This window comes from Haematobia irritans, chromosome 3, assembly GCF_050003625.1.
Source record: "Haematobia irritans isolate KBUSLIRL chromosome 3, ASM5000362v1, whole genome shotgun sequence".
Lineage (NCBI taxonomy): Eukaryota > Metazoa > Arthropoda > Insecta > Diptera > Muscidae > Haematobia > Haematobia irritans.
In genome coordinates, this window is record NC_134399.1 from 127382631 (window position 1) to 127401905 (window position 19275).

Genomic DNA, 19275 nt, shown 5'->3' on the forward strand with positions numbered 1-19275 from the left:
AAGCGTTGCCACAACGAAATTCTATTTTGGACCAATTTTTTTCCCAAAATCGGACCAACATTTCCTCCAGCGGACCAAATTTACAAATTTCGAAGAAAAATGTCTAAAAACGTATTTTATTGTTGTACATATTGCTTTTATTAAAAAAGTAAAGTATACCAGAAATGACTTACATGATTTAGCGATTGACATAGTAATCAAAGCGTCGTCTTTTCAACGATTTACAATTTCAACCAACTTTGGCGCGTATAACTAGAATAACACATCTAACCCTTTTGCAACAATTTATGTATGCATATCGGAGTAAAGCTTTGGTGTCTGCAGTCATGAGTGTAAATCGGTCGTATGATATATATGGGGACTATATTCAAATCAACCATCTTTGGTATGTGTAGATAGAATGACAAATTTACTCTCTTTCCCAACTGAAACTGGTCTCTATGAAAACGGTTTAACCATGTAATGCATTTTTTGAGGTATTAAAATCAGTACGCTGAGAACTACATATATGTGCACTAATAGAAAAAATTTTGTTATATTAACGAAATATGTCGTTAAAAGTCAGCCAATGAAACAAATTCGATAATATAGCGACATTTTTCGTTATTATAACGAATTTTCTGTTAACGTTTCGTACTATTAACGAATATTTTCATTGTATTAATGAAAATGTTTCGTTATATGAATGAATGTTTCGTTGGCTGAATTATAATGAAATTTTCTTTGTGTGTATCTACATCTGAACCGATTTCATTAAAACGAACTGACCACTGCAGCCATACAATAAATGCATATTATCAGCCTTATATTTGTATATCGAACGAAAGCCCAGTCAAGAAAACAAATCAATCACTCAAATTCAAATCAAGTTAGTTTTTGTATTTGTAAAAGTTCGTATCGTTTGTATGAAAATTTAATTGAAAATGTAAATTTGATGAGAGGAGAGTTTTATTATATTTATTTATTTATTTTCGAATTCAGCAGATCAAAATAAATACGAACAGCCACATCATTAAATGTATAAACAAAAAACAAATAGTTAGTAAACTTGTGTTATCGCACTCAAAAAAAGTGAACTCTCTTTTTCACTAAAGCCATTTTAACTCTATTTCAGTTCATAAAATCATTATCTTTGGGAAAAGTTTACTTCACTAAAATAAGTTTTTGCCTACGTTAGTTAAATGAACCAAAAAACGGAAAAAATATACATAAATAAAGCATAAAGATTTCCTAATTTCGTATTTTTCACAAAATAGTTCATTATTTCTTTAAATTTGTAAATTTTACCAAAAATGTGTCCATCGTGAACTTCGTACACACATAGAAAACGACTTTTAACGACACAGTTCGTTAATATAACGAAACTTTTTCTAATAGTGTATGTCACTAAAGACATTATTGCAATTTGTAACCCCAAGTTATTCCTTCAAACTACAAAATTTTCTTTAACAAGTGAAAAAACTTAGTTATGTCTAATAAATTTTCTTGAATTTTTCGCAAAATATTTACTTCATTTTGTCATATCGGAATGATGGCATCGCTTGTAATATTGTTTAGTTAAAATTTTCCAAAAAATGTCAAAATTTTCTAAAATTAATCGAAAGTTATCTTTCCTGGTGGGTTCACTGTTTTTTTCAGTGCGAAAATGAGTATTTTCAATTATTTGGACTTAGTATTCAGTCAAATTTTAGCAATGTTTTCACTTTTTTACTCGACAACAAAATATGAAGTGACTTTCATTGCGAAACAGAAGAACCCAAATGCAATTTATTTTGTTTGAAATACGAAAGTAAGTTCTTGTTCGATATACAGGAACAAGACATTTTTTATCTCTATAAAAAGACAAAATTAGACACTATTATCTAAAATGTATTTTTATGTCCCAGCAAAATGTTGATTGCAGTCAACAAGAGAATCCCAACATAAATCTGAAATGAATTGAAACACTATGACTCATAGTTTGATTATACATACGTATTCAGTAACTATTTATGTACAATAGGAGTGAACAAATTATGAGCGATATTGCCTTTAAATTGCTATGCACCTACGGTAAAGGTATTTTTGATTTTTGCAAATATTTTCATCTTGATAGTCTAAATTCTCCGTGTTTTTGCTTTACTGCAAGAGAGGGTTGTCCGTGAATTTTTGAAAAATGGAAAGGACAAATATTTCACTCTTGTTTATGGAACGCAAATCGCGTAGTAGTAGTATCTTTTTCCTATTTATTTTGTTCCAAATCATTTGCAATCATACACATTATAAACAAATCACATTCGTAAAACGTATAAAACTGGTATAAAAACCCGATTAAGATTCTGTATTGTATGGTGACAATCGATGAAAGGAGAATCTTGCGGTAAGCTGGGAAGACCAGAAGATCATGTTCTGAAGTGTGATTCAAAGAAGTGCACAATTCCAAAAAGTTTACATTTTCCATGATAGCTCACTCCCCAAGCCTCTCTATGATTGAATTGGACTGCAAACATCTTATCTATCGAATTCTCCAAATTAGGCTTTGTACGAACACCACAGCACTAACGAGAAGTCATCACAACTAAAAGTTTGAAGGATCGCTTGTTGTGCTTAAAAAAATTAAAAGAGAAAAATAGATGTATGTATTCTTAGAAAAATAGATGTATTATTTTTGTTTGTAATTCACGTCAGGGTTGATAAAGTTGTCACTTCTGTACTTTTTATTGATACAATTAGGGTACAAAAAGTGACATGTTACGCATGCCACACATCTGGTACTTTTTGAACCTTCATTATACCACATTCACACACTCCAAATTCAAATATACGCACTTTTTGGCAAAATAAATAACGCGATTGATTGTCTTCTTTTTGAGGAAAACTTGTGAATTTAACATGATTTTTTGGATGGGAAAAACGACTTATTTTGAAACGCTTATAAATATTTCAAACCCCAAAACATGTTAATGGTTCTCTCGTGAATTTTGCATTAAGGCCGGTACTACGTTCATTCTTGCGAAAAATTTTTATGGAAATAAAACACACAATAGTTTTTGAATATACAAATTATTTCTTAATTCACATTGCAAATGGCAGTTTCTATAAACGTCAGTTTTTCAACTCGAAAAAACAAAGTATCACAAATGGAATAAATTTCGCTAGTTTTTCGCATTTTTTGGTTTTGTATGGATTTTCAACGCAAAAACCGAACTGAGTACCGGCCTTTAAGGCAGGTACTACGTTCATTCTTGCGAAAAATGTTTATGGAAACAATTATTTCGCACATAGAAAGTGGCGCTTTTTTAGGTAGCTTGGAGCGCTATTTAACAGGGAGCGATTTTAAATTAAGTTGGTGGCTGCTGCCTGCTATTACAAAATTAACATTTTATTTTCCTTGGGCAATTGATGTGCTACTTCTTTGATCCTTTGTATAGTTTCGGAACAAAACTATAGTCCGTGTTTGTGTAGATTTTAATAAATAAATTATTTCTTAATTCACATTGCAAATGGCGCCGTGCTATAAACATCAGTTTTTCAACTCGAAAAAACAAAGTATCATACTGAAAAAACAGTGAACCCACCAGGAGAGATAACTTTCGATTCGTTTTAGAAAATTTTAACTAAACAGTATTACAAGCGCTGGCATCATTCCGATATGACAAAAATAAGTAAATATTTTTCGACAAATTCAAGAAAATTTATTACACATAACTAAGTTTTTCACTTGTTAAAGAAAATTTTGAAGTTTGAAGGAAAATCTTGGAGTTCAAAATTGCAAGAATGGTTTTAGTGACATACGAAGTTCATGATAGACGCATTTTTGATAAAATTTACAAATTTAAAGAAATAATGAACTATTTTGTGAGAAATACGAAATTAGGAAGTCTTCATTTTTGCTTCATTTGTGTATATTTTTTTCTTTTTTTAAATTAATTTAACTAACGTACGCAAAAAATTATTTGAGTGAAGTAAACTTTTTCCAAACGTAATGATTCTATGAAATGATATAAAGTTAATTGGGCTTTAGTGAAATAGAGTTCATTTCTTTTGAGTGTATAAACGGAAAACATCTAAAACCCCAAAACATGCTTTGTGAGAACGACGTATAAAAACCACATGGCTTTTTCGTTGCATTTTAGGGTAGTATTTTGTCAAAGATTTCTCATATTATCTTCCACACATTTTCAAAGATTATGTCAATATTTTGGCAAACTGGAAGTAATTCGCAAAAAAATGGTGTGAAAACGGTGAAATGTTTTAGAAAAACGAATGAGGAGAACGGGAACATATCATTATGCACCGTTCACATTATAAGTTCTTCCGGACGGAAGATCTGTGTTTCTAAAGAATCTTACAGTGTGGCCGAATCTAAGAATTTACTCACGTAACTAAAATATCGATTGTGTTAACGATCCCATAAACAAGCAGTAATTTCGATTATGTCTTCAAACATAACATATAGTGTAGCCAATATTTGGGATATGTGCGACACGAACACTGTCATCAAATTGAAATGTTTTTGCATTTGAAAAACGCTCATCCTTTGTTTATTGGGAACCCCCAAACTTAAAAAAGTATATGAAGTGGCATCACTGACACTCATATGATCACATTTCACATCAGTGATGGGAATTAGAAAATATTTGGTACAAACTGAAAGGGATTTATGTTATTAAGGTATTAACAATAAAACACCCGATTACGTAATTTTCAACTAAAAACAAACTATTTCTATAATTATGCGTTTTCTAATTAAAACACTCAAATTGGCAACTATTTTTCGAAAAACAAAATTTAGCGGGCAAATTTTGTAGTGAATTTGGGCGGACAACTCAAAAATGTTTAAGTATTTAAATGAATTTTTAGGCAAAATTTTAAGCATTTTAGGCAAAATTTGTGCTTAATATTTTCTCTTTAGAATACGCCATATATATTTAATGTACATGTTTTGTACTAACTTTTTAAAAAAATTCAGCCATTAGCGAAAAAGTCGTAACCCTGCTAACATTTCAAAGTTCCATTTCATCTTCATCGCTACCACAGACTCGTAATTGTCACTACAACCATCCTACGAAAGTAAGTTCTTGTTCGATATACAGGAACAAGACATTTTTTATCTCTATAAAAAGACAAAATTAGACACTATTATCTAAAATGTATTTTTATGTCCCAGCAAAATGTTGATTGCAGTCAACAAGAGAATCCCAACATAAATCTGAAATGAATTGAAACACTATGACTCATAGTTTGATTATACATACGTATTCAGTAACTATTTATGTACAATAGGAGTGAACAAATTATGAGCGATATTGCCTTTAAATTGCTATGCACCTACGGTAAAGGTATTTTTGATTTTTGCAAATATTTTCATCTTGATAGTCTAAATTCTCCGTGTTTTTGCTTTACTGCAAGAGAGGGTTGTCCGTGAATTTTTGAAAAATGGAAAGGACAAATATTTCACTCTTGTTTATGGAACGCAAATCGCGTAGTAGTAGTATCTTTTTCCTATTTATTTTGTTCCAAATCATTTGCAATCATACACATTATAAACAAATCACATTCGTAAAACGTATAAAACTGGTATAAAAACCCGATTAAGATTCTGTATTGTATGGTGACAATCGATGAAAGGAGAATCTTGCGGTAAGCTGGGAAGACCAGAAGATCATGTTCTGAAGTGTGATTCAAAGAAGTGCACAATTCCAAAAAGTTTACATTTTCCATGATAGCTCACTCCCCAAGCCTCTCTATGATTGCATTGGACTGCAAACATCTTATCTATCGAATTCTCCAAATTAGGCTTTGTACGAACACCACAGCACTAACGAGAAGTCATCACAACTAAAAGTTTGAAGGATCGCTTGTTGTGCTTAAAAAAATTAAAAGAGAAAAATAGATGTATGTATTCTTAGAAAAATAGATGTATTATTTTTGTTTGTAATTCACGTCAGGGTTGATAAAGTTGTCACTTCTGTACTTTTTATTGATACAATTAGGGTACAAAAAGTGACATGTTACGCATGCCACACATCTGGTACTTTTTGAACCTTCATTATACCACATTCACACACTCCAAATTCAAATATACGCACTTTTTGGCAAAATAAATAACGCGATTGATTGTCTTCTTTTTGAGGAAAACTTGTGAATTTAACATGATTTTTTGGATGGGAAAAACGACTTATTTTGAAACGCTTATAAATATTTCAAACCCCAAAACATGTTAATGGTTCTCTCGTGAATTTTGCATTAAGGCCGGTACTACGTTCATTCTTGCGAAAAATTTTTATGGAAATAAAACACACAATAGTTTTTGAATATACAAATTATTTCTTAATTCACATTGCAAATGGCAGTTTCTATAAACGTCAGTTTTTCAACTCGAAAAAACAAAGTATCACAAATGGAATAAATTTCGCTAGTTTTTCGCATTTTTTGGTTTTGTATGGATTTTCAACGCAAAAACCGAACTGAGTACCGGCCTTTAAGGCAGGTACTACGTTCATTCTTGCGAAAAATGTTTATGGAAACAATTATTTCGCACATAGAAAGTGGCGCTTTTTTAGGTAGCTTGGAGCGCTATTTAACAGGGAGCGATTTTAAATTAAGTTGGTGGCTGCTGCCTGCTATTACAAAATTAACATTTTATTTTCCTTGGGCAATTGATGTGCTACTTCTTTGATCCTTTGTATAGTTTCGGAACAAAACTATAGTCCGTGTTTGTGTAGATTTTAATAAATAAATTATTTCTTAATTCACATTGCAAATGGCGCCGTGCTATAAACATCAGTTTTTCAACTCGAAAAAACAAAGTATCATACTGAAAAAACAGTGAACCCACCAGGAGAGATAACTTTCGATTCGTTTTAGAAAATTTTAACTAAACAGTATTACAAGCGCTGGCATCATTCCGATATGACAAAAATAAGTAAATATTTTTCGACAAATTCAAGAAAATTTATTACACATAACTAAGTTTTTCACTTGTTAAAGAAAATTTTGAAGTTTGAAGGAAAATCTTGGAGTTCAAAATTGCAAGAATGGTTTTAGTGACATACGAAGTTCATGATAGACGCATTTTTGATAAAATTTACAAATTTAAAGAAATAATGAACTATTTTGTGAGAAATACGAAATTAGGAAGTCTTCATTTTTGCTTCATTTGTGTATATTTTTTTCTTTTTTTAAATTAATTTAACTAACGTACGCAAAAAATTATTTGAGTGAAGTAAACTTTTTCCAAACGTAATGATTCTATGAAATGATATAAAGTTAATTGGGCTTTAGTGAAATAGAGTTCATTTCTTTTGAGTGTATAAACGGAAAACATCTAAAACCCCAAAACATGCTTTGTGAGAACGACGTATAAAAACCACATGGCTTTTTCGTTGCATTTTAGGGTAGTATTTTGTCAAAGATTTCTCATATTATCTTCCACACATTTTCAAAGATTATGTCAATATTTTGGCAAACTGGAAGTAATTCGCAAAAAAATGGTGTGAAAACGGTGAAATGTTTTAGAAAAACGAATGAGGAGAACGGGAACATATCATTATGCACCGTTCACATTATAAGTTCTTCCGGACGGAAGATCTGTGTTTCTAAAGAATCTTACAGTGTGGCCGAATCTAAGAATTTACTCACGTAACTAAAATATCGATTGTGTTAACGATCCCATAAACAAGCAGTAATTTCGATTATGTCTTCAAACATAACATATAGTGTAGCCAATATTTGGGATATGTGCGACACGAACACTGTCATCAAATTGAAATGTTTTTGCATTTGAAAAACGCTCATCCTTTGTTTATTGGGAACCCCCAAACTTAAAAAAGTATATGAAGTGGCATCACTGACACTCATATGATCACATTTCACATCAGTGATGGGAATTAGAAAATATTTGGTACAAACTGAAAGGGATTTATGTTATTAAGGTATTAACAATAAAACACCCGATTACGTAATTTTCAACTAAAAACAAACTATTTCTATAATTATGCGTTTTCTAATTAAAACACTCAAATTGGCAACTATTTTTCGAAAAACAAAATTTAGCGGGCAAATTTTGTAGTGAATTTGGGCGGACAACTCAAAAATGTTTAAGTATTTAAATGAATTTTTAGGCAAAATTTTAAGCATTTTAGGCAAAATTTGTGCTTAATATTTTCTCTTTAGAATACGCCATATATATTTAATGTACATGTTTTGTACTAACTTTTTAAAAAAATTCAGCCATTAGCGAAAAAGTCGTAACCCTGCTAACATTTCAAAGTTCCATTTCATCTTCATCGCTACCACAGACTCGTAATTGTCACTACAACCATCCTACTGGGGGGCAGCATATCATAACCCAATAAACACAGGATGAGCGTTTTTTCAAATGCAACACCTCTTCAGTTTGAGGGTAAATATAATTTTCAACATAAATTCAACTTGACTTGAAAAAGCTCATCTTCAATACATCTTCAAGTTGTTTGCGAATTACAACCAATTTGGCAAAATGTTGACGAAAACTTTGAAAATGTGTTGAAGATAATTGGAGAAAACTTTGACAAAACACTACCCTGAAATGCAACGAAAAAACCACATGGTTTTCAATACTACTTTGGTCAACAAAGTTCGTGGAAGAAATACAAAAATGTGGAAATTTTTTAATAATCAATTGAAATTGCTTATAATAATTGGTAAGTAAAACTAAAACACGAAATGAAAACTTTAAGGAAGTCACTAAACTCAAATCTCTTTGCAGAAGACTAAAATATTTGGATGCTGATTCTTGGACACATTAAGAGGCTGGCCGATGAACAATGGTAGTTGCTTATCGAGAAGAGAAAGTTTCCATAAATCAAAGTGCAACCAAAAAAACTTGGTATTTATGTTTTTCCATATCAACAACTACTGGATGATAATTCGCATCACATCGATAGTTTAATTTACTTCGCATCATCGGTTTAAGGCCGGTATGCACCTCTAGCGAAAAATTTCATTCCCATAAGAAATGCATTGCTATTTATGCTAACGAAATTTTCGGTAGCGTTCAATTTCGTAAGCTGGTACGCACCTCTAATGAAAATAACAGGGTTGTCAAAAGCATATTTTGGCAGCAAACATTTAATTTATTACAATCATTGTGTGCGTAAAAGTTTTAAAAGGTCTGTAAATAATAAAAAATTTATTTGAGGAATATTTGGAACATATATTAACAATTTTTAAAAGCTATTAGCTGGTTTAAAATTTGTGTACACAGCCCTGTTTTTTTGTTGTAGACTTAAATAAATTTTTGCTACCGAAAATTTCGCTAGAGGTGCATACCGGCCTTTAATTTGTTATTTTGTGAATTGAAATTGCTGGAAATTTATTCCAATTATCTGGCCATCAAGTTCCTGAAAATTGCCAGTATTTTAATAACAACAATTTTGTAACACCAACGTTCTTGAGGAAATCACGACGTTCTTGGAAGAAATACAAATTGGTAAGTCAAAATAAAAAGTGAAATGAAAACATAATGGAAATCACAAAACTCGATTGTTTTGTAGAAAACTAAAATCATTGGATGGTATATTCTTGGAAGATGAAAAACCAATGAAGGAAACAACAAAGAAAAGTTTTCAGAAAACATACAAAGTGCAACAATTCCTATATCAAGAACTTCTGGATGAAAATGTGCATTACATCAATTTACATCCCGTCATCAGGTTGATATTTTGCGATTTCCTCTTGCTGGAATCTATTCTAACACACAAGCCAGCAAGTTCCTCGATAGTAATTATTTAAAATTGCCAGCATATTAATTAGTAATTTGACACCAACATTATGGAGGAAATGGAATTATACATGTAAAAATGTTTAAGATATTTAAAGTTGTATTCATAGTTTTATGTATTAATACGTTTAATAAGATAATTACATTTTGATTGGTATTATATTATTATTTTTATATATTATTAATGTTATTTTTAAGATTATTATATTTGTTAACGAAAAAAATAATAAAATTTACAAAATCCCTAGAAATTTAGTATTGACTTTCAGTTAGAACTAGGATTGACTTTCATACAAATTGTGGTTTGAAAGTATTCGCAACAATGCTAATTTTTTATTTTTCTCACGTTGAAAACTGTTTGAGAAATTATTGAGTAGCGATGCATTTCAATTTGAGGATTACAATTGAGAAATTATTGCTATTGTGTTGAATTTTACTGTTGAGGGTAATGTCTGTTTTTTGTTGAGAACGCGATTTTCTCAACAATTTCTCAACTTGAATATTACCCTAATCCTTTGAAAAAATGTTTGAAAAATTATTGAATTTTAGTATTTTTCAAACGTTTGTGTTTATTGGGAAAGTACAAAATGTACTTCATACATGTATTTTGCCATCACTACTTTTACAAAAGCCATTTTATTTTTTGTGAAACGCCAAGCGCAACCAGCTTGTTATATTTTATTTAAAAAAAAAACGAAAATAACGTTCTGAAAACATAGATTTTACGCTTAAAATTGTGAAAGGTATATTGGTGAACAATTTTTGATTTTCCAAATGGAATAAAGTGATTGTTTTTCAAATATTTTACAGACACGCTGCCTCATCGAATAAAAACACTGGCTGATCATAATTAATGCAAAAAATTATGTTAAATGTGATGTGATAGTGGTATAAATGTTATATTTTTACGAATTTGTAAATGATTAATCAAATTAATAAATATCTAAACAAACGTGTTTTACTCGACCACAATGATTCTTTTACCACTATCTTAAAATGTGCTTTTTCTGATTGTTTGGAGGGTCTCTTATTGGCGTCGTTCTAAATTGATCTATAGAGGCACCTAATAATTGCACTCATGCGAAACCTTTTCGTAGTAACTTGGCGTGATACAACTTCTCAATAGTGACGGCGCTTTTCCGACGAGTTTTTGATATCGTATATGATTGTTTTCGACGTACTGGGGATTCTCAGAAGCGCCCCCAAATTCAAAAAATGTTGGCAGTGAAAATATATGAATTTTAAACTATCGATATCTCGAAAACTAAGCAATTTCAGCAAAATTTTTACTTAATATTTTCTCTTTAGATTACGCCATATATACTTAATGTGCATGTTTTGTATTATCTTTTCGAAAAAATGCAGCCATATTTTGAAGAGGTGTTAAAATAGTAGAATTTTCATCAATCGATATCTCAAAAACTAAGCATTTTAGGCAAAATTTTTACTTAACATTTTCTCATTCAAATACGCCATTCTTTCCCAATGTGCATGTTTTGTCTTAAGATTTGTAAAAAATGCACCCATTTAAAAAAAAATTAAATACTTAAATTTGCAACGATGCATACTTAATATTTTCTCTTTATAATACGCCATATATACCCAATATAAATGTTTTGTATTAACTTCTTGAAAAAAGCGGTCATTTTTCGAAAAAGTCGTAAAATATGTGAATTTTCAACGATCGATATCTCGAAAACTAAGCCATTTTGGCAAATTTTTTACTTAACATTATCTCTTTAGAATACACCATATATACCCAATATACATCTTGTATTAACGTATTGAAAAATGCAGCCATATTTTGAAAAAGTGCTAAAATAATTGAATTTTCATCGATCGATATCTCGAAAACTAAGCATTTTTGATAGCATTGTTACTTGAAACAAAACTAGGGCTTTATGATAAAATTTGTGCTTAACATTTTATCTTTACAATATATTATTTATACCCAATACGATCTTGTTTTGTTAAATTTTGTAAAAATGCAGCCAATTAAAAAAAAAAATAACAATATACATTTTCAAGGACCGATATCTTGAAAAATTAAGCCATGGCTGCAAAATTGTTACTTAGCTTTTTCTCTTTAAAAATACTCTATTGTTACCCAATATGAATTTTTTTATAAAATTTAAAAAAAAAGTGCAACCATTAAAAAAATTTTACAAATTTAAAATTTCAACAATCAATATCTCGAAAAATAAGTCTCTTTGGCAAAATTGTTACTGGACCTTTCATCTTTAAAATAAACTAGCTATAACCAATATGCACTTATTTTGTTAAATTGTGTAATAAAAGCAGCCAAAAATTTTTAAAATATTGTAATTTTCAAGGATCGATTTCTTGAAATCAATCACTCAAATTCAAATCAAGTTAGTTTTTGTATTTGTGAAAGTTCGTATCGTTTGTATGAAAATTTAATTGAAAATGTAAATTTGATGAGAGGAGAGTTTTATTATATTTATTTATTTATTTTCGAATTCAGCAGATCAAAATAAATACGAACAGCCACATCATTAAATGTATAAAGAAAAAACAAATAGTTAGTAAACTTGTGTTATCGCACTCAAAAAAGTGAACTCTCTATTTCACTAAAGCCATTTTAACTCTATTTCAGTTCATAAAATCATTATCTTTGGGAAAAGTTTTCTTTACTAAAATAATTTTTTGCCTACGTTAGTTAAATGAACCTAAAAAATGGAAAAAAATATACATAAATAAAGCATAAAGATTTCCTAATTTCGTATTTTTCACAAAATAGTTCATTATTTCTTTAAATTTGTAAATTTTACCAAAAATGTGTCCATCGTGAACTTCGTACACACATAGAAAACGACTTTTAACGACACAATTCGTTAATATAACGAAACTTTTTCTAATAGTGTATGTCACTAAAGTCATTCTTGCAATTTTTAACTCCAAGTTATTCCTTCAAACTACAAAATTTTCGTTAATTTTCTTTCAGTGTATTCCAATAAAACTATTTTTGACAAAATTCAAAATCGAATCAAATCAAATCTAAACTATCTATATATACAATGTAAAGTCGCCCGCCGATAATCGCTGTCATTATATTCTCACGTCGTGGATGGCACCACCTCTTATGCCATCACTATAAAAAAAATACATTCATTGTGAGAAACAAAACAAACCAAAGATAATGTAGTTTTTGAATTTCGAGGCAAACGGTAAGTAAAAAAAGATTTGTCAAAAGATAATTATTTAAATATAATTTCAATTTTCAGGTGACTTTGCCAGGGAACTTGGCATAAAATAAAAATGTGGTTATATAAGAACAGTAAAGGCTTCCGAAACTATAAAATGACAACGACGCTGAGATTATAAGGCACAAGGATGTTGAATGTTGAACTAAATTTCCTCGTCCCTTGGGATACAATAGAAATGTGGGTATAAAAAATGAATGATGACCAATTTGTTAAAGCCTTTTGGCTGTTTATGCTGATGTTTTTTCCTATGCCATGTTTTTCATTGCAGACAGAATATAATTGCTGGGCAACTGAAGGTGTAGCAGGAAGAAGTTTCAAAATGTATAAATCATAAACCTTAAAGCGGGAGACTAACGTCTACTGGATATATAGAAAAGAACAGCGATGGTGAGATCAATGCCACAAGGATCCTCGTGAACGATAACAATTTTAATGATGTTCCGTTTATTTGTAATGCAATGACTTGGAAAATGAAACTAAATGATAAATTTGACTCGCGAAACAATTTGCATTATCTAAGCTTGGTGCTAAAAAAATACATTAGCTTTGAAGTATAAAAATAAATGGAATTGAAAACCAACACGTTTACTTTGATTGTGCAATTTAGTTTTTTATGATGTGAATGTGATAACAACTACTATATATATATACAGATTGTCAACTTAGATTTATAAATAGATTTGGTGGAAATTTGTTTCGATTTTGACATAGCGCCCTATATATAGTAAGTCATGTGATAATGGAGGTCAAAGTTTCAGCAATATAAATCTTTTGTAGTGTACCCAAATGACCACAGAGGCTAAAGTTCTTATCCGATTTTCTTGAAATTTGGTCGAAATTAGTTCAGATTTCAGATCTTTTGACGGATTTTCTGTCATTTGACGACTTAAATCAATGTTTTAATCCGATTTTCTTGAAATTGTGAGTAGAAGTGACATTGTACCTATACGAGTCAAAGATGGTTGAAATTAGTTCAGATTCAGATATAACTCCTATATATATCTTTTGACGGATTTACTCTCATTTGACGACTGAAGTCAATGTTTTGACCCGATTTTCATGCAATTTGGCACAGTGAGTAGAAGTGACATTGTAGCTATACAAGTCAAAGTTGGTTAAAATTTGTTCAAATTCAGATTTACACTCATTTGACCACAGAGGACAAAATTCTACTCCGATTTACATGAAATTTTGCATAAGGAGTAGAACTTTCCTAATAACTATACTTGTCAAGGTTGGTTGAAATCAGTTCAGTTTCGGATATAGCTCCCATGTATACCCAAATGACCATAGGGGCCAACGTTTTAATCCAATTTTCTTAAAATTTGGCACAGTGAGTAGAATAGACATTGTAGCCATTCAAGTCAAAGTTGGTTGAAATTAGTTCAGATTCAGATATAGCTCCCATATATCTCTCGACCGATTTTCACACATATGACCAGGGATTCGGAGCGGTCCATTTTTTTCTCCGCTACTTTATAGATAAAACTATTTATTTATTTACTTATTTATAATCATAAAAATTATGAAAATAAACCAAAATATAAGTTTTAACATAAGTTTTGCGACCTGTTACAGAAAATTACATTCCACACACTGAAAAAAATATTTTCAGAGGACAAAGATTTAGGAATGCGCATTTCTCTCATATAAAGTTTTTTCTTGTTCAAAAGACAAAGAAAAAAATGTTCAATGAAGTCGTTTTGTCCTTATAGTTAAGTGTTTCCACTTAAAATTTGGTATCCTAACATTAAAGAAATTTTCTTTTTGTCTTCATGGAAGAATATATATGGGGAATTTGTTCCAATCTAAACCGATTTTGACCAAATTTGCTATACAATAATATTGTACACTCAATGCACAATTTCAAAATATTTGGAGTGAATCTTTGGTATCCGTGGTTATATGAATTTATATCGAGCTATATATAAATCTGAACCAATGTCAACAAAATTTGACATGCATAATAGGAACATTAGTTGTACTCCCGGCACAAAGCCTAATGTAAATCGGAGTACAACCACGTTCTTTGTGGTCATATGGGTGTAAATCGGGCGATATATATGGGAGCTGTATCTAAATCTGAACGATTTCAAGCAGACTTGGCACACTTTACGATAGTGTCAATTGAACTCCCTGTGCAAAATTTAATCATCAGAAACTATGGTTTCCGGGGCCATATAGGTGGATATGGGGCAAAAGATATATATTGGAACTATATTTGAATTGGAACCTCTTTATGCAATATGTATACCATAGCAAACGAAATAAAAAGAAAATATCATAGCATTCCATTAAAATTTATATTTGTTTTTGCGAGTGGAGCGGTTTTTCTTTTGCAAAACGCTCCGTTCCGGCCAAAGAGGGTTTTCTCCGCTCGCTCCACTCCGTTCCGAATCCCTGCATATGCCAATACAGGCCAAAGTCAGTACATGTGATATTGTATCTATACAATTTAAAATCACATGACCATGAAATTTTGCACGGGGAGTAAAATTGATATTCTAGCAATGCTTGTTAAAGTTGGTTTATATCAGTATAGATTTAGATATACACAGTCTCACATAAGTTTACATACCCTTGAGGTTTTTGCCTTATAACTAAACATTTCTCTTGTTGTTGTTTATAATCCAGACTAAAAACATCTTCTTGAAAATGGACAAATACTTTGTTTTTCAAATTAATTTACAAAATCTAAAGCATATATATGCATATTTTATTATATTTTAATAATTAAAGAAAATACAATTTCTTAAACCGTATGTAAACTTGTGTGAGACTGTGTAGCTACCATATATACGTGACATTTTGCAGAGTGGTTGAAAACGGCCTGATTTGCATTCATATGAGCACAAAGGCCAACCAAAGGAGAAAAGGCTACTCTTGAAATTCTTTTAAATATTGCACAGAGAGTGTAATTAACTTTTTAGCGATGTGTCCCACATTTGGTCAAAATCGGTTCAGATTTGAATATAGCCTCTATAAATATATAGGAGTGCTTGATGGGGAAATATGGCTGGAATTATCACATTTTTCCACCGAAATGAACGAGATTTTAGACCAGTACATTTGATATTGTACAAAGAAGATAGATTTAACATTCTATTTAAATGAACCTATTTTTATTTGTAGTGTTTTCCAAATATTGGCAGAATACCCATATTTCCCTGGTCAAAAAATTTCTTTCGAAAAATTGTATTTATTTTCTTCTTCTATATTTAACTACTCATTTGGGTTTGATACCATACTGGAGTCCGCAGGCGATCATAAATGAAAACCTTGACGCCGTAACAGAACAAATTTTCATGTAAATCTATGGCAACCCTGGCGGAAGAAAAATAATTTTCAAAATCTAAAATTTAATACAAAATGATCAAAATTCACCGTATTAATTAAATAGATATGTTGTAGAAAGATGGCGGTTTAAAACAAACCGAAAAAAGGAAAATTTTTGTAAATGTACCGAAAATATCACAGTCCCTGAAACATGCGGAAAATAGCAGAAAATATCGGGGACTGTCCCCGAAACATCGAAATGTACCCAAAATATGCGATATACGGAAAAAATGTACCGAAAACATGCGGAAGGCATACATATATATATATATATATATATATATATATATATATATATATATATATATATATATATATATATATATATATATATATATATATATATATATATATATATATATATATATATATATATATATATATATATATATATATATGTATATATATATATATATATATATATATATATATATTTCACCCGATATGGACTTATATAGCCCCAGAAGCCAGAGTTTTACCCTAATTTACATAAAATTTTGCACAAGAAGTACAATTAGTACTCTTGTCAAGTGTGCCAAATTTTATTGAAATCGGTTCAGATTTAGATATAGCTCCCATATATATCTTTCGCCCGATATGGACTAATACGGTCCCAGAAGCCAGAGTTTTATCCCAATTTGGTTGAAATTTTGCACTAGGAGTACAATTAGTAGTGTAGTCAAGTGTGCCAAATTTTATTGAAATCGGTTCAGATTTAGATATAGCTCGCATATATATCGTTCGCCCGATATGCACATATATGGACCCAGAAGCCAGAGTTTTATCCCGATTAGCTTGAAATTTTGCACAAGGAGTACAATTGGTAGTATAGTCATGTGTGCTAAATTTGATTGAAATCGATTCAGATTTAGATATAGCTTCCATATATATTTTTCGCCCGATATGGACTTATATGGCCCCAGAAGCCAGAGTTTTGGCCCAATTTGGTTGATATTTTGCACTAGGAGTACAATTAGTAATATAGTCATGTGTGCCTAATTTGATTGAAATCGGTTCAGATTTAGATATAGCTCCCATATATATGTTTTTCTGACTTCGACAAAAATGGTCAAAATACCAAAATTTTCCTTGTTAAATCGCCACTGCTTAGTCGAAAAGTTGTAAAAATGACTCTAATTTTCCTAAACTTCTAATACATATATATCGAGCGATAAATCATAAATAAACTTTTTCGAACTTTCCTTAAAATTGCTTCAGATTTAAATATTTCCCATATTATAAGTTATTATACCCTGCGCCACACTGTGGAACAGGGTATTATAAGTTAGTGCATATGTTTGTAACACCCAGAAGGAGACGAGATAGACACATGGTGTCTTTGGCAATAATGCTCAGGGTGGGTCCCTGAGTCGATATAACCATGTCGGTCTGTCCGTCCGTCCGTCCATCCATCCGTCCGTCTGTCTGTGAACACATTTTTGTGATCAAAGTCTAGGTCGCAATTTAAGTCCAATCGCCTTCAAATTTGGCACGTGTTCCTTTTTGGTGTCAGAATAGAACCCTATTGATTTTGGAAGAAATCGGTTCAGATTTTGATATAGCTCCCATATATATCTTTCGGCCAATATGGACTAATATGGTCCTAGAAGCAAGAGTTTTGGTCCAATTTGGTTGAAATTTTGCACTAGGAGTACAATTAGCAGTATAGTCAAGTGTGCCAAATTTTATTGAAATTCGTTCAGATTTAGATATATATAGCTTTCGCCCGATTTACACTTATATGACCACAGAGGCCAATTTTTTACTCCGATTTAGTTGAAATTTTGCACAGGGAGTATAAGTAGCATTGTAGCTGTGCGTGCCGACTTTGGTTGGAATCGGTTCAGATTTAGATATAGCTCCCATATATATATTTTTCTGATTTCGACAAAAATGGTCAAAATACCCACATTTTCCTTGTAAAATAGCCTCTGCTTAGTCGAAAAGTTGTAAAACTGACTGTAATTTCCCCTAAACTTCAAATCTTTCCATATTTTTTTTTACTAACATTGCGTTTCACCCTAGTGCATTAGCCGACTTAAATTTTGAGTCTATTGAATTTGTAGAAGTCTATCAAATTCTGTCCAGATCGAGAGATATTAAAATGTATGTAGTTGGGACAAACCTTTATATATAGCACCCAACACAATTGACGGATGTGGTATGGTATCGAAATTTAGATCTACAAAGTGGTGCAGGGTATAATATAGTCGGCCCCGCCCTACTTTAGACTTTCCTTACTTGTTTTTTACTAACATTGTGTTCCGCCCTAGCGCATTAGCCGACTTAAATTTTGAGTCAATAGTTTTTGTAAAAGTGTATCAAATTCTGTCCAGATCGAGTGATATTTAAATGTATGTATTTGGGACAAACCTTTATATATAGCACCCAACACATTTGACGGATGTGATATGGTATCGAAAATTTAGATCCATAAAGTGGTGCAGGGTATAATATAGACGGCCCCGTCCGACTTTAGACTTTCCTTACTTGTTTTTTACAAACATTGTGTTCCAACCTAGTGTATTAGACGACTTAAATTTTGAGTCTATAGATTTTGTAGAAGTCTATCAAATTCGTCCAGATCGAGTGATATTTAAATGTATGTATTTGGGACAAACCTTTATATATAGCCCCCAACACATTTGACGTATATGATGTGGTATCGAAAATTTAGATCTACTCTTATATGGTCTCAAAAGCTAGACTTTTGCCCTGATTTGAAATTTAGCACAAGGAGTACGTTTGATGGTATAGTTAAGTGTGCTAAATTTGGTTGAAATCGGTTCAGATTTAGATATAGCTCCCATATATATCTTTTGTCCGATTCGCACTATTATTCCATGTCATCTGAACTTCACCGAAATAAACATTCTGCCTAGTATACAGTCTAACTTATACTATTACCGTACCCTGTTATGCTTCTAGGAACTACCTATTCTACCTTTTCAAATAAGTGTTCACTTG

At 31.1% G+C, this 19275-nt stretch overlaps 3 long non-coding RNA genes across 3 annotated transcripts; all 3 read left to right on the forward strand.

Annotated features, from left to right (window-relative positions):
* The first annotated feature begins 8392 nt into the window (after positions 1 to 8392).
* On the forward strand, positions 8393 to 9803 carry LOC142229681 (uncharacterized). The gene is made up of 3 exons (XR_012720460.1): positions 8393 to 8666; positions 8732 to 9454; positions 9519 to 9803. It is a non-coding gene; the product is annotated as an uncharacterized LOC142229681 (long non-coding RNA).
* A 438-nt stretch (positions 9804 to 10241) lies between these two features.
* Positions 10242 to 10717, forward strand: LOC142231664 (uncharacterized). Its single transcript, XR_012720854.1, has 2 exons — positions 10242 to 10488; positions 10556 to 10717. It is a non-coding gene; the product is annotated as an uncharacterized LOC142231664 (long non-coding RNA).
* Positions 10718 to 12779: 2062 nt separating this feature from the next.
* Positions 12780 to 13552, forward strand: LOC142230718 (uncharacterized). Its single transcript, XR_012720786.1, has 3 exons — positions 12780 to 12933; positions 12991 to 13149; positions 13241 to 13552. It is a non-coding gene; the product is annotated as an uncharacterized LOC142230718 (long non-coding RNA).
* The last annotated feature ends 5723 nt before the right edge of the window (positions 13553 to 19275 follow it).